General features: G+C 41.2%; 1 long non-coding RNA gene across 1 annotated transcript in view; it reads left to right on the forward strand.

Annotated features, from left to right (window-relative positions):
- The window catches only part of LOC129621590 (uncharacterized), a 130176-nt gene that overhangs the window by 64547 nt on the left and 48682 nt on the right, over positions 1-16947 (forward strand). The window lies entirely within an intron of this gene.

Raw genomic sequence — 16947 nt, forward strand, 5'->3', positions numbered from 1 at the left:
GAGGCCTGGAGTGCTGCGATTCATGGGGTTGCAAAGAGTCGGACACGACTGAGCAACTGATCTGATCTGATCTGATCTGATAGTTCATTTACAATGTCATGTTAGTTTCAGGCGTACAGGACAGTGATTCAGTTATTTATATATACACATATTTTCTGTTTCAGATTCTTTTACAGGTTATTACAAAATAGAGTATAGCTGCCTGTGCTATCCAGTAGATCCTTGATGTTTATTTATTTTGTATATAGCAGTGTATATATGTTAATCTCAACTTCCTAATTTATCCCTCCCCTGCTTTCCCTTTTGGTAGCCATAGGCTTGTTTTCTATGCCTTTTAAGTCTCTTTAATACATTAGGTGTCCTTATTTTAGCCTTTGTGACCCTATGGACTATAATCGTCCAGGCTCCTCTGTCCATGGGGAAAGAATACTGGAGTGGATTGCCATGCCCTTCTCCAGGGGATCTTCCCAACCCAGGGACTGAACCTGAGTCTCCTGCATTGCAGGCCGATTCTTTTACAGTTGAGCCACTGGGGAAACCCACTTTTTAGCTCAGCTCGGCTCAAATCCAGGATTAAGGCCTGTTCCTAGCAGGGAGGAGCCTATTAGAGTTTCCTCGTCAGCTGTTAGTATTCACCTGACTAAGCTGACTCGGCTGCTTCCCCACCTCTGACTGGTATTATCTGAGCTCCTGCTTTTGTGTTTCCTTCTCAGTCTTGGAGACTTACCCTGATTTCCCCCATGTTTGAGTCTCTGAACCACGTAGCTGTATCTCTGAGACACTCAACACCTAGCCGTTGGAATCTCCACCAGTTACTGGTTTTCTCTCCTCCCCAGCACGCTGGCCTGGATGGACTCAGCAGTTCTTGGCCTCTGCTCTGACCTTGACTTGTAGGATTCTGATTTCACCTCTCCTCCTCCCCACAGGCCCCATTCGAGTCCATATTCTTCAGCTTTGCTTATGATATTAATACCTAAAGACCCCTTTGGGCCTCCTAGTCTAGCCTGAAGTTCTGTCTCAGCCACTTCCTGGTCTGGTGGCTGTCTAAGCTTGCACACTTTTATTGGGTTTCATATTATCCCACAACATTGATTATTTTCCATTTCTAATTGTATCTCTGATTTTTTTTTCCTCCAGTGAAAAACTTTCCTTTCTTCTTCTTTTCCCTGATGTTTGATATTCTTCAAGGCTAGGTCTTTGTCCTGATAGTCTAAGTACTTCTTTAATATTTTCCTACTCTTACTTACCTTAATAAAGTTAAATACAGTTTATTCCCAAAAATACATATCCAGCCTTCACCCTTCCCCATGCTCCATGACTGCATTTCCAGTTGTCTATATAACATCTCCATTTGAATGTTTCCCATCACTTCAATTTCAGTATGTCTAAACCCAACAGAACCATCTGTTACCATCTCACCCGATCTGTTCCCTTTCCAACTTTTTCTGTCTTGTAAATATATCACATTTTTGTGATCACCCAGACTTGAAATCTTGAAATTATACCTGATTTCTTTCATTCCTCACCTCTTATAGACAATCCATCACTGAATCCTGCTGAAGTTTTTTCCTTCAAAAATAACTCTGTGGGTGACTTCTGAATGAAAAGTGGATTGGTACATGCATTTATCTCTCTCTCTCTCTCATTTTTTAAAATACCACTAAAATGGCAGTAAAGGTATGTTTTAAAAGGTTAAACCCCATGCAAGAGAGGAAAAGGAGAAAACTACAAGTTGGACAGTAAGTGATAAATGATAACTTATTTAGTACATCCCTGAAAAACCCAAACTGTAAGCCAAGAGCAAAAAAGATCCTAAGAGCACCCCCCCTTTTTTTTTATCTCCAAGCAACTCAATAACCAAGAAATTTAGAGGCACACAGTACCTCGATATGTGGTGGTGATGGCAGAGTTAAAAAGAAGGAAAAAAAACCTGCCTTTTTAGGATAATTAGAACCCTAGTTGCCTTTCCCAATCACCCCATCCCAGAAAAAGACAAGTGATTTATTCTTTGAAACAATGGGTTTCTGGCTTGGGGATACCAGTAACTGTTGTAGGTTGGTGCTGTACCAGAATATAGGTGATCAATTAGAATTTTATATGCTGAGTGCTGAGAGCATTCTCTTTCCCTGCTAGGCCCCAGAGCTTCTTTGCGCAGGAAATGGAGGGTACTTTTCTGGAGACTCTAGCAGCATCAAGAGAAAAGACCTAGAAGTATTGATACGAGTGAGTCCTCAGTGACTTGCCCTGGCCACATCATCTTCCAGGAAAACTCATCATCAACAGGCACATCCAGGCGACTTTTAGTGCCCCACTTTTAAACATGAGCAGACAGAGAAAGACCGCCAGACATCGGAGGAAAGCCTTTCACATGAAAGATAGAAGTGAAAATAAAATGAATTGGAAGAAACAGAAGATGCAGAGAGAAGAAAAAGAAAAAACAACCACCTTCTATTAATATCTTCAAAGATCTAGGAAAATATTTTACATCTGTAAAGCAAGACTACAGATGCCACATAAAAAAAGGAAAATGCAGAGAACAAAAAAGAGCTCTTAGAAATTAGAAGTATTATTAAAGAAATTTTTAAAAACTTTATAGAAATTTTGGAAAATAAGGTTTAAATTTCTGTAAAAAAAATAAATGAAAAATATAAGGAGATAGAAAATAGGTAACAATGAAGAACAGCAAAAACAAATAATATTCCAAAGAAAGAGTTACTGATGCCATCCAACCATCTCATTCTCTATCTCTGCCTTCTGCTCCTGCCCTCAAACTTTCCCAGCATCAGGGTCTTTTCCAATAAGTCGATTCATTGCACCAGGTAGCCAAAATAATGAAGCTTCAGCATCAGTCCTTCCAATGGATATTTAGGACTGATTTCCTTTAGGATTAACTGGTTTGATCTCCTTGCAGTCCAAGGAACTCTCAAGAGTCTTCTCCAGCAACACAGTTCAAAAGCATCAATTCTTTGGTGCTCAGCCTTCATTATGGCCCAACTCTCACATCCATACATGACCGCTGGAAAAACCATAGCTTTGACTCTATGGACTTTTGTTAGCAAAGTGATGTCTCTGCTTTTTAATATGCTGTCTAGGTTTGTCATAGCTTTTCTTCCAAGGAGCAAGATCTTTTAATTTCATGGCTTTAGTCATCGTCCACAGTGATTTTGGAGCCCAGGAAAATAAACGCTGTCACTGTTTCCACTGTTTCCCTATCAATTTATCATGAAGTGATGGGACTGGATGCTATGATCTTAGTTTTTTTTTAATGTTGAGTTTTAAGCCACCTTCTTCACGCTCCTCTTTCACCTTCATCAAGAGGCTCTTTAGTTCCTCTTCACTTTCTACCATTAACGTAGTATCATCTGCATATCTGAGGTTGTTGATATTTCCCCTGGCAATCTTGATTCCAGCTTGTGATTCATCCAACCCAGCATTTTGCATGATGTACTCTGCATATAAGTTAAATAAGCAGGGAGACAGTATACAGCCTTGATGTACTCCTTTCCCAATTTGCAACCAGTCCATTGTTCCACGTCCAGTTCTAACTGTTTTTTCTTGACCTGCATACAGATTTCTCAGGAGGCAAGTAAGGTGGTTTGGTGTTCCCATCTCTTTAAGAATGTTCCACAGTTCATTGTGGATCCACACAGTCAAAGGCTAGCATAGTCAATGAAGCAGAAGTAGATGCTTTTTTTGGAATTCCCTTGTTTTTTCTATGATCCAACAGATGTTGGCAATTTAATCTCTTGCTCCTCTGTTTTTTCTAAATACAGTTTGTACATCTGAAGTTCTTAGTTCACACACTGTTGAAGCCTTGCTTGAAGAATTTTGAGCATTACCTTGCTAGCCTGTATGAGTTCGGTAGTTTGAACCAATTCTTTGGCATTGCCTTTCTTTGGGATTGGAATGAAAACGGATCTTTTCCAATCCTGTGACCACTGCTGAGTTTTCCAAATTTGATGGTGTATTGAGTGCAGCACTTTCACAGCATTATCTTTTAGGATTTGAAATAGCTCAGCTGGATTCCATCACCTACACTAGCTTTGTTCATAGTGATGCTTCCTAAGGCCCAGTTGTCTTCACACTCCAGGATGTCTGGCTCTAGGTGAGTGATCACACCATCATAATTATCAGGTCATTAAGATCTTTTTGTACCGTTCTTCTATGTATTCTTGCCACCACTTCTTAATCTCTTCTGCTTCTGTTAGGTTCATACTGTTTCTGTCCTTTATTATGCCTATCTTTGCATGGAATGTTCCCTTGGTATCTCCAGTTTTCTTGAAGAGATCTCTGGTCTTTCCCATTCTATTGTTTACCTCTATTTCTTTGCATTGTTCACTTAAGAAGGCTTTCTTATTTCTCCTATCTATTCTCTGGAACCCTGCATTCAGTTGGATATCTTTCCCTTTCTTCTTTGGCCTTTGCTTCTCTTCTTTTCTCAGCTATTTATAAAGCCTCCTCAGACAACCACTTTGCTGTGGCATGTATCTTGCCATATTTCTTTCATGTTTATATGAATATATGAACATATATATGGAGTTCTTTTCTTTTTTAAAATACATTGAAGCATATTGCATGTTTTCATTTTATTTCAATTAAAATTAATTGAATGTACATTTTGTTGCTTGGCACTATGCTAGTTCTTGGGATGAAATTAGAGTTATACAGTCTCTTCTTGTAAGGAGCTCCTAGTAAATTGAATATCCTGGTTTATGGAGAGTTATTATCATAAACATCTTCTCAAGGAATTAGAGTACCGTAAATATATTCCATGTTTATACTAAATCTAAGCTTTGCTTTGATTCAAACACCACTTTCCTCTCTCAAAATACCTTTGCCTTTTTAGTATGAACATCAGACATCTTTGAATAATAGAGCAAAAAAATTCTGTTATTTGAATTTTCAGGTGTTTGGATTCTAGGGAAGTAAGTCTATATTATGCATTTAGTCAGCTCTCTGCCAACCCTTTTCTCTTAAATGCCATCCTCCCAGTAGACTCATGCTTTAATAGCATTTTCTTGACCCCGGGCCAGATCGCATGCAAGCTTAAAAAAAAATACCTAGATAATGTTGTCTAGTTTGTTGAGATGTCTAATTCTTGGACTAGTGACAAACTTTATGGTCTATTTAGCAGAGATTTTTGCTTCATCACTTCACCCCTGAAAGGATAAAATGGTAATAACTAAAAAATAAAGCCTGTTTAGTCAAAGACAAATTGTTGGCTCTGGACAATGTTTGTTTGCTGAGTGTAGCAAGGGGAAAGAAGGGAGGTCTTGTGACAGATTTGTTTCAAGAACTGCTAAGTTTTTTCTTGTGTGCTTTGCTAAAGCTCAGTTAGAGACAGAGCTTGAGTAATAGCTGTTTCTTATTGGAATTTGTAAATTGTCTCTGTGGCATGACTTGTCTTAGAAATAATCAGCCACCTTTAAATCTGGGGACACTAACTCATTTGTAATCTTTATCTTGCATGGCTTTCCTACAGCCTTGTGTTTTGTCTGATAACAAGAAAAAAATGTTGATGTTAAACTGTATAAGAGAAGAAGATAGTAAGTAGATCAGTCTCCAGTTATTTATCTGTAGAATGCAGTATTCCTTTGCAGGTGGTAGTGGCCTGTTTAAGGTCAGGCAGTATATCAAATCCCCCAAACAAGCGCTGAAATATGACCTCTCCAGCATGATTGATGTTACACCAGCTGGGAGCAAGTGACTGGCTGGAATCCAGTTCCAAGGGCTGCCACAGAACAGCTGTGATTGCAATCCGCAATGATTTGTGAAGAGGAGTGTCTGAGCATGCCAGGATCACGACAATTTGTGCCGCTGATTTTTTTTTTCTGATCAGCTTTGCTTAAGAATAGTTTACAAACAATAAAATCCATAAATTTTAGGTGTGTATTTCAACAAGTTTAGACAGATGTATACACCTGTGTAACTACCACCTCAGTCAATGTGCAGAGTATTCCCACCTCCCCAAAGAGTTCCCTTGTGCCCCATCCCATTCATTCCACTCTCATGCCCCACACCCCTTGCCTTAGGCAACTGTGGATCTGCTTTGGTCACAGTAGATTACATTTCTTCCTAGAGTTTCATGTAAATAGAATCACACAGTGCATTCTTGTTTGTGTCCATCTTCTGTGATTCAGCATGATTTTGAGATCCATCCATGTTGTTGTATACATGGGCAGTTTATTCCTTTTTGATGCTATGTGGCATTCCATTGTATGATTATGCCATAATTTGTTTATCCCTTCACCTGTTGATCAGTGGTTTAGAGTTGTTTTCAGTTGTTGGCTATTATGCCTAGAGTTGCTGTGAACATTTGTATACAAGTCTTTGCATGGACCCAAGTGTCATTTCTCTTGGGTAAATGCAGAGAAGTAGAATTGCTGAGTCATATGTTGAATGTATATTAATTTTTAAGAAACTGCCAACTTGTTTTTTAAAGTAGTTGTACCATTTTACATTTCCACCAACAATATATGAGAGCTCTAGGTAAGTATGTAGTGGTATCTCCTGGCAATTTTAGTTTGAATTTCCATTGGCTTATTTTACATCCATCTATCTTTGTTGGTGAAGTATCTGTATCTTTTGCTATTTAAAATCTTTATTTGACCATTACATTAAAAGATTTTTTTCTCTAAGACAGTTTTCTTATTTTTGAGGTCTAAATATTCTTTATGTATTCTGGAGAAAAGTCTTTTTTTTTTTTTTAATCAGATTTATGCTTTGCAAAGATTTTCTTCCAGCCTAGATTTGTCTTTGCATTTTCTTAAGAGTATCTTTTAAAAACAAAAGTTATGAAATCTAATCTTTCTAATTTGTTTATGGTTTTTGCTTTTTGTATTCTGAGAAATCCCTGCCTAACTGTTCTGTTATTTTTTTAAAAAGAAATTTCTCTTTTACTGATCAAATGAAGATACTATGACTGTGTACTCAGAAAGACCAAGGCAATTAACTTAACAATTATGAGAACTAATGAGAACTTCAAATAATATGACCAGAATGATATTCAGATTGCAACTTTTTTGTATCAGACAGGGAGCTGGCCCACATTTTCAAAAGGGGTGACTGAAAGGACTATTTGTACAGGTCTGAGTAGTGTTAAGCACTCAGGATCTAATAACAGCAGGAAGCCAATACTAGCCCTTGGTCAAAGGAAAGGACTCAGGGAATCTTATAGCTGTATGAGTGGTCCTTCTAATGAGAGCTACGGCTTTTGGTAGAGGAATACAGCCACTGTCAGTCCATGCATGACCCAGGAGATGTCTCCTCCCATCCATTGGATCTTCTGCCAGTACCTTCCATTGGCCAGACTCAACTGGAAGCCAGATGGTAAGGAAGAGCAGCTGACAGAGTCAATAAAAATCAGCCTCTCAGAGCTGACTGTTGGTTCATTGGTACAAAGAACCCAAATTGACTAGAGTGAAATACCAGCTTCCAATTTAACAGAACACTGCCTGTGCTTACTGGTGGAACCACTTCTCCCTTGGGTAGGATGCCTTACAGAACCATTAAACTCAAGGTTGCAGCATTAAAATGAAGAGCCAAGACACCTTATGTGGGTTTTTAAATCTAATAGAAGAGCTAATCCCCATTCTACTTCTCGTTTTCCAGGCATGAGCACTTGGCTATGAGGAGATGGCACTATATACTTACCTTGGGCTTATTGCATATAATTTATCTTGCAGAAGAGTATCATATCTGAAGAATTAGATTCTAGGCCTGGCTTTCAGAAATCTCAAACCTGAGTCCATGGAGATATGGTTTCTCAGAATAGTCACAGGAGTTTTCTGATAACTTTCGCAGACCTTTAGCTGGAAATGTAAAACCCTAAGCTCATCAGTTTTTTCTCCAAGCTCTCCAGCTCAATTAGAAGCAAGCAATCAACCAACCCCATAGTTTATACCATGTTTCCACTAAATGGTCTGTACAGCAACTACTTGCTCATCCAAACCCTTTACCTTCTGTAGGATCTTGACTCTAGGTGACTACAGACAGTACTTGAGGGAACTTTTTGGTCACCGTATACATGTATACCTTTTGCCAGTGGAAACATAGCCATTAATGCCTTTAAATCTAGCCAGAGAACCAATGGCAAATTCCCATCTTTACCTTTCTGCTTTCCTGGAAACAGTTCTGATATCAATAACTTTTAAAATCAAGGTTTAGGAAAGAGGATGAAGTCCCTATGAAAATGGTGGGGCAGGGATTTATTATAGGAATTAGACAGTATATAATTATGGAAGAGGATGAAGAAGTGAAGATCTGGAGGTGATGGTACCTCCCAAGACAGCAGCCTTTCCAGTTCTCACAGTGAGTTATATCCATCATCCTCAGATATTCTTGGACTTCCCTGGTGGCTCAGACGCTAAAGAATCCACCTGCAATGCAGGAGACCTGGGTTTGATCCCCAAGTTCAGAAGATCCCTTGGAAAAGGGCATGGCAACCCACTCCAGTATTCTTGCCTGGAGAATCCACGTGGACAGAGAAGCCTGGTGGGCTACAGTCCATGGGGTGGCAAGAGAGTATGGACATGACTGAGCGATCGAGCGACTAAGCACACAGCACAGAGGAGATGGTATTTTGTTGCTCTTCAGTTTGTTTCCATAGCAAAGTAGAAAACTCTACGATGAGACAAACAGACATTGTTTTCTTTTCCCCTTTCAATCTGCTCTATGTTATTGAATCTGTTCATTCATTCAATGAATATTTCTTAGGCATCTACTGGTCTAGGAGCTGGAGATACATAAGTGAACAAAGCAAACAGAAAATGCATGCTTTGCAAAGCTTGCATTCTAATAAGGGAAGACTACAAACTGAGAAATTCAGTTGTTACAGGAGGTTGAAAGATGAAAGGAAGGGGCTATTGAAAGGGAGACTGACAAGCCTGGGGTCCAAATCCCCCACATTGGGTTTTTTGCATCTGGCCTTGGTGTCCCACAGTCTTGCCCAACCTTGCCTTACATACCGTATCCTTACATGTTCCCCAACACGAGTCCCACCTTCTTATCACATGAATCCTTCCTCTCTGTCCTTGCAGCAAGCATTGTCTTACTTGAAAATTGAACATCCATGCCCCTGCAGCAGTCTTGGTGGGAGCCACTCCCAGAGGCCTCCCTCTGGCATTCTAGGCTGTGATGCATTCTCAAGCTAAGTGTACAGCCTCATGTATTCCCGGCACATCTCCTCCTGCCGCCAGACCCCTTTCGCGTCTCCCATAGGCACACAGCATTAGGCGTCAAGTCACTGCTTCTGATCCTGATTTGCAAATTGACATTTTCCATGGGGCAGAGCGAGCAAAGTGAAACAATATCTTACTTGACAAAAAGACATGTTGGGTTGCTGGGGCAGAGAAAACGTGCACAGTTGGGGAGTCTAGATAAAAGAAGAGCAGGATGCAGAAAATAGACGGAGATCAGGCAGGGGGATGATTTGCAAGTCAACGTCACATATTTTCCTTGGAGAAATTGACAGGGCTAATCTCCCACCCTAACAGGATTGGGATATTATTCTGCCTCAGAAAGAAAGGGTGATTGTCAGGGTGCAGATCAAACACTCTTTCCTGGAGGTATTGATATTTCTCCATGCTGGGCACCACAGCAAGCTCAATGGTTGCAGAATGCAAATCATAGTACGCACACTTCCTTATATGCAGGGGTGTGATAGGTGCTGTGTGCTCCCAAGGTCTAGAGGTAGCTGGTGCTCTGAAGCCTTGGAAATTGTGCCCCCACAGCCAAGAATCATGTTCTGGATCTTGTCTAACCCTGTTACTCAGGATGATTAGGGGTAACACTGTCTCACGAGCTCACCAGCATGGGGCGGACTGTGGAGCCAACTCAAGCCTCATGAACTATCCACTTCCCCAGCTCAGTCAGTCCTCAGGTTTCCAGAGAAGGTGGTTTGGCTCAAGCTTTCTTTTGAGTGCTTTCTAGTCAGATTTTCACAGCAGAGCCAATTTCAACTCCAAAGTTAACCCTCAGAAAGTTCTCCTGAAAGTCTAAGGAAACAGTTGTAAATCACTTTTCATGGGTTCACGTCACGGGTGAGCTATAGGCTTGGAGAGGTCACAGAGGACATATACAGAGGATTCAGGACTTAGCCCAGACATCCTGACCCCAAAGCCTATATTTCTTTTTTCTTTTTTTCACACTGTACAACCCCCCGCAGTGCTCATGGCCCACAGATAAGAAGGCTGAGCTGCAGTTTACTCTAGCATGGGTACAGTATGTGAGGCCCACAGAGGTCAAAGTCTGTATTTTAATACTAAATTTTGCCTAATGGACTGTAAAATATTTGTCAGCCATTCTTTTCTGAGACTAACAACTGTAAGATTGTTACAGAAAAACCTGCACAAACTTTTTGGCCAACTCAATATTTGCCTGAGAGTTTGTTAATTGTGGTGTGATGGAAATTTTTATGCAGAATGGTATGAGGCAGCATATTTTATTAGTAAGAGCACTAGATTAAAACTCAGGAGCCTTGAATTCAAGTCCCAGCTTGTCCACTAGATGGCTGTGTGACCCTGAGCCAGCTTCTTAACCTCTCTGGTTTTATATTCTTTTAAATAAGGGGCTTGGATTTGATATTTGTGCTGTCTTAACAGCTTTTAAATTCTCAAGGGAGCCTCATTCAATTAGGGAAAACCATACAGGTACCAGGAAAGACAGACCTTCTAAAAAAACTTCAATTCTGAATACCCCATCAAGTCTTGACTTTTGTAAAGTCAAAGATTTGGCCTTAGAGTCCTTGTGGTTTCTGGGTGAACATAATGTTCTCTGTTTTGGTTATTTAGTACTATATAACCTAAGAATAGTGGCTTAAAAAAACAAGGATTTAGTATTTCTCACACCTCCATGAGTTAGTTAAGCTTGGCAGTTCTTCTGCTCCTGTGGGGTCATTCATGTAGCTTTATTTAGCCCGGCACTTAGTTGGGGATAGAGTGTCCAAGATGTTTTCATTTGCACACTGGGGTCTTGGTTCCGGTGTTGCCTAGAGGTCTCAGCTCTGCTCAACTTACCTCTCCAGCACTATAACTTTGACTTCTTTTCATGGCAGTTTAAGGCTTTGAAGAAGGTGAAAATTCAAGTTGCAGGGCTTTAGCTTGGACATCATATGGACACATATGGAATATGTGATGTCTGTATTCTTCTGCCATAGTCTTTTGGTCAGCACAGGTCAGGGCCATTCCAGATTCAAGGGAAGGAAACTTGGCTACTCCACCTCTGGCAGTAGTGGCAAAGCCCCTTTGCAAAAGAGCACACAGCATGCCATCTTTGGAAATAATTGGCAAAAGGAAAAAGAAACTATCTATGGAAGAACTGGTGATGTGGGAAAACAGCGTCAGACAAGAAGACTCAGGGTTCCTGAGTGTGTGCTATCAATCAGGGATCTCCTTGGAGTGCACATCGATTCCTGAGAAAACTGTGGGCCTCTGGAGGCGCATTGGTAGGATGCATTAACTGTTACCGGTTGTCTGCTTTATTTTTTAATTAATATTTATTTGTTTATTTGACTCTGCCAGGTCTTAGTTGTGGCACAGCAGATCTTCAGTGTTTTGGTTCCAGCATGTGGGATCAAACCCAGGCCCCCTGCATTAGGAGTGCAGAGTTTTAGCCACTGGTGTGTGCGCGAGTGCTCAGTCATGTCCAGCTCTTTGTGACTCTATGGTCTATAGCCCACAAGTCTCCTCTGTCCATGGGATTCTCTAGGCAAGAATACTGGAATGGGTTGCTATTTTCTCCTCCAGGGGATCTTCCCAACCCAGGAATCAAACCCGCATCTCCTGCACTGGCAGGCAGATTCTTTACCACTGAGCCACCTCTTAGCCAATAGACAACCAGGGAAATCAGTTGTCTGCTTTAAACTGTCACACTCCTTATTCTCGCTTTATTCACTGATCCTCCCTGTACATTTTCCCCACCTCCCTCCATACTGCTATTATTGTGTAGCAGTTTCCAAACCCTTGTACTCAGACTACTCAACTTTTCAGGGTAGGGGGAAAGGAATCTGGTAGAGTCCTCTTCCTTAGCAACTTAAACACATGAGCATGTGCACACTCAAGGCTGTTCTATGGATTTAGAGAGTGTGCAATCTGGGGACCACAGTCTGACTGCCACGGGGTGTTTATGTTTTGTGGTCTTCATACAGGTGTGGGGCACACCTTGGGTACATGGCACTACTTTGTACCCCAGCAGTGCCATGTGCCCCAACCAAGTCTATTGTTTTACACCAAGGCTACCCCTTTTCACTTGTCGCTATTATCTGTGAGGCATTTATGTCTGCATCCTTGATCTAGTCCAACACCCCTGATTTGCAAGTAAGGGAAATAAGGCCCCAAAGGTGAGATAATTGACTGTTCTAACCAAAGCAAAACAAAAACCACACACAGCCTCTGCTTTCTAATTTATTATCTTTTTTCATTTTTTCTCAACAATCCAGTGTTAGTATTCATAGATGGAGAAATCAACATTTTGGGTGTTAAAAAAAAAAACCCTACAGCCTGGACCCTGGTTTCCCTTGGAGTACACGCTCCAAAACAGCATGTGGAGTGGGCCTGGAGTAAAAGGAAGGAAGAGTATTTTCTGTTTCTCAGGTTCAGTTCAGTTCAGTTGCTCAATCGTGTCCGACTCCTGACCCGGGAGAACAGGGTTTGATCCCTGGGTTGGGAAGAGCCCCTGGAGGAGGAAATGGCAACCCCCTCCAGTATTCTTGCCTGGAGAACCCCAGGGACAGAGTAGCTGGGCAGGCTCCAGCCCATAGGGTTGCAAAGGGTCAGACTCAACTGAGTGACCCCGTGCGACCCCATGAATTGCAGCACACCAGGCCTCCCTGTCCATCACCAAGTCGCGGAGTTCACTCAGAGTCACGTCCATCAAGTCAGTGATGCCATCCAGCCATCTCATCCTCTGTCATCCCCTTCTCCTCCTGCCCCCAATCCCTCCCAGCATCAGAGTCTTTTCCAATGAGTCAACTCTTCGCACGAGGTGGCCAAAGTACTGGAGTTTCAGCTTTAGCATCATTCCTTCCAAAGAAATCCCAGAGCTGATCTTCAGAATGGACTGGTTGGATCTCCTTGCAGTCCAAGGGACTCTCAAGAGTCTTCTCCAACACCACAGTTCAAAAGCATCAATTCTTCGGCACTCAGCTTTCTTCACAGTCCAACTCTCACATCCATACATGACCACTGGAAAAACCATAGCCTTGACTAGACGGACCTTTGTTGGCAAAGTAATGTCTCTGCTTTTCAATATGCTATCTAGGTTGGTCATAACTTTTCTCAGGTTAGGCCAGCATTTTCCTTGACATCTAGACTCTCCCTCTGCTGAGTCCCTAAGTAGAGAACAGATTTCATTTGATACACTTGAAAAACCTTGAGCAAGTGAAGTTGTCTACAGATCCCCATGAATCATTTCACTTGTTATTTTGTAGCAAATAATGGAAGCCAATGTGAAACTCAAGTTAACAATATAGCTTTGTGAGAACACTGCAAAACCCCTCTTTCATCTTGTATTGTAGACTCCTAAAGAATTGGGCCTCCCTGGTAGCTTAGTTGGTAAAGAATCTGCCTGTAATGCAGGAGAACAGGGTTTGATCCCTGGGTTGGGAAGAGCCCCTGGAGGAGGAAATGGCATCCCCCTCCAGTATTCTTGCCTGGAGAACCCCAGGGACAGAGTAGCTGGGCAGGCTCCAGCCCATAGGGTTGCAAAGGGTCAGACTCAACTGAGTGACTAAAGCACCATAGACAGTAGGTACCACTTTTTTTAGTATATAGAACAATGAGTAGAACTCAGTAGGTGTTCAATAAATAGTTAAAATAATGAGTGGTTTTTCTGAGGTTCCTTGAGTGAGACTTCTTTGCTTTCTCCATGGATTACTAGTTAGAAACTTGGTGCCTAGGCTGGCCTCTCGTAACTGGCTCTGTTCAAACCCCCTAAGCCTCACTTTCCTTATCTATAAAATGAGATTACAGAAGACAATCTTTTGTATTCATCCCAGGTTCAAAAGTCCATCATTCTTTCATATTACATTGGTTCGGGAAATGACAAAAAGTACTTAAATATTTTCAAAGTTTCAGTATCTTTTTCTCACTTTTTTGAATTTTATAGTTTAAACCCTTCTACAGTAAGAAGCAGCAATCAGTGATCATTGAGATTCGTGCTTGGGAAGTTATGCTTGAGTTGAAGGGATACATTGCCTCATGGTAGCTACTGAGTGTAGGTCCTCGTTGTCCATCTTTGTTACACAGCCAGATCTTGAAACACATGGACGTTTGGAGAATGAGAGAGCCAGAACAGCCTGAGTTTATACAGTAGGTCAACTGGTGAAATTGCTGTTCACTTAATAGACTACAAGATAGACCAAGAGGCATAAAACTAGGAGATAATTATTTCTGAGTTTTCTTAGACTAGGGATAGAGGCATTTCCTGAATATTATGCTATCACTGTGAACAGAGACATAATGCCTGGCATCTAACCAATACTTAATAAAATTCTGCCTACTGAGCAAAGCCATGAATCAATGAGTGACCTATGCTGAGTCATTCTCTTTTCTACTTAAACAGGATTGAATCAATTGCATGTTCTTCATTCTGTCTCTCTCTCCTGGCTTGATAGTTGTGCATATGTTTCATGTTCTTTTAGTGGTTGCCCTTACTTATGCTTTCCACCAGATGCAAGAAAATGGTTTCCCTCCAAGGAGAAAGCCACTGTTAGAATCTTGTTTTTTCCTGAGATAGAGAGGTAGATTTTCTCTGATGTGAATGAAGCTGAAGTTCATGGCCCCTCATTTGCATGCTTCAATATTTTAGTATATATTTTACAAGTGTGAATCTAATTATTATCTCTGTCATCATCCCATTAAGAGATGCAATTCATAGATAACTGCATGATTTTTCCAATTTATATAGACAGAAGTCTAGAGAATATATGTGGGGAGGGATATTGAGAATGTGTGCTTAAAGTAGAGGAATATAAACTTGGAAAGCCTTAAAAGTGGGGCTGAGGTTTCAGAGAGAGCGTATGAGGGGAGAAGGGGGAGGAAGAGGGAAGGAGAAAGAGAGGTGGAAAGAGAGGGAGAGAGAAAATTCCACCTGTGGACAGCCACTTTGGCCCATACCCATGGGTTCCAGGCTTCTCTTGATCCTCCCATCCTAACTGTTTTTCCTGTGGATTTTGAACTTGCTTAGCCAGCCCTTACAATTATATAAGCCAATTCATTGCAATAAATCTCTTAATACATTATCGCCTACCTCCTTCACTTCTCTGATTGAGCCCTATTGTTCAATGTGTCTCCTGATTTCGAAGTGTCCTCTCTCAGTTCTTTCTGCTCCTGCCTTCTGGTTCTGTCCTGTTCCTTGATTGATCTCTTTGGATATTTGGAAAATTTTGATTTGGGAGCCTTTCAAAAATGATTTCCTTATTTTGAGTTCTTGGTTGCAAACTCTCCCATATGCTGAGTTGATACCGCTTTATTCAGGTAGTGTGTAACTTTTGAGTGTGAACGTCACTGCAGCGGTCGTTGTTCTCTATGGGGGTCTGTGTGATTTGGGTCATGGAAATAGCTTCTTGTTGGATGCTCTCTGTGGTAAAATTTCACCGGAGGCCCAGTGGATTGTCACCAGTTCCAGACTATTTTTCATGCTAATTTATGCTCTTGAATGCGTACACCTTGAAGGGAATATGAATTCAGATCCCTCACCCATGTAAGGTACCAACCTGGCTTCCAATATTTATGGTGATTCTTTTCCCACTCACAGAGTCCTGGGCAGATGGGAGGATTCCTCCCATCATCTGTAGTTAGTGGTCAGAATATTTCTATTTGGCAGTCCTGAGTAGGAAATGCACACTGTGACCATCAGCTTTATTCCAATAGCTTGGTTATAGGTCCACGTGTTCCTGGAACCTGGGACCAGAATCCCCTTCTCAGGGTCCTAGAATCCTAACCTAAGATGTTATGGGCTCACCTGGCAACTTGGTCAGCTATCTGGATCCAGCTTCTTCTCACACCTCTGACTTCTAGTTCATTCTTTATTTCTGACACTGGAAGATTTCTTTTCCCTGGTTTCAAGCCCATTGTAACGTAGTATTTGAAGAACAGGGAGATTTCCCACTCTAGTTTCATCAACCACGTTGACTAGAAATGGCCCTGAATGTAGTTTGAGAAAAATTACAATACCTCCTTAGTGTAGTTTGTGTTCTTTATGTCCAAAGTCTCAGAATAATTTTCCATGTGTCTTTAAAGACCATTTCAGAATCCTCCTTGGAGAAACCTCATTCTCCTGAGTCTGCCTTTCTGTTTTTATACAAACTATTTTCATCCACAGTTTATTCCTTATCCTGAGATGTGCAAGGACATAATTTATTTTCTGCCATGAGTATAATCTTCCTCTTGTCCTTAGTGGCCATTTTCCCTAAAATTGGGAATGAGAGAAGGCAGTGCTCTGGTTATTTGAAGAACTTAAGATTCATTTCAGCCTTAGAACAAATATCTTGATTCTGTTTCACTCTTTGAGTAGCCTGGACTCAAATTTTTTTCTTCTCCTCTTTGTTTATAAAGGCGATGGCAGGGGTGTTGAAAAGATGAGAGGTTCAGAGAGAGGAGTTTTCCAGTCCTTCCCCTCCTTGTCTCCTGAAACTCAGACTCTGCCTACTTCCCTGAACATAGATCCTCTCATGCTGAGTGAGGCTCATCAAAATGTGACTCAACAGCCTTGAGACTTAAAAATTTTTATTCCTTCTGTTTTTCTGTAAATGGAGGCTGTAACTTATAAAGATTATGGAGATACAGGAACCCTTAGAATATGACACAACACAAGGAAGGAGATGGGTATTCTTAGCAGAATACTTTGCAGAAGATGTGCTGCCTGGGGTTTAATCAATATAGCTGAAAAGTCTAGTTGTCTTTCAGATATTTCATCTGAGGGCTCTTGCCTCTCCTTTACTACAGTAAG

Source organism: Bubalus kerabau, chromosome 10, assembly GCF_029407905.1.
Source record: "Bubalus kerabau isolate K-KA32 ecotype Philippines breed swamp buffalo chromosome 10, PCC_UOA_SB_1v2, whole genome shotgun sequence".
NCBI classification, from domain to species: domain Eukaryota; kingdom Metazoa; phylum Chordata; class Mammalia; order Artiodactyla; family Bovidae; genus Bubalus; species Bubalus kerabau.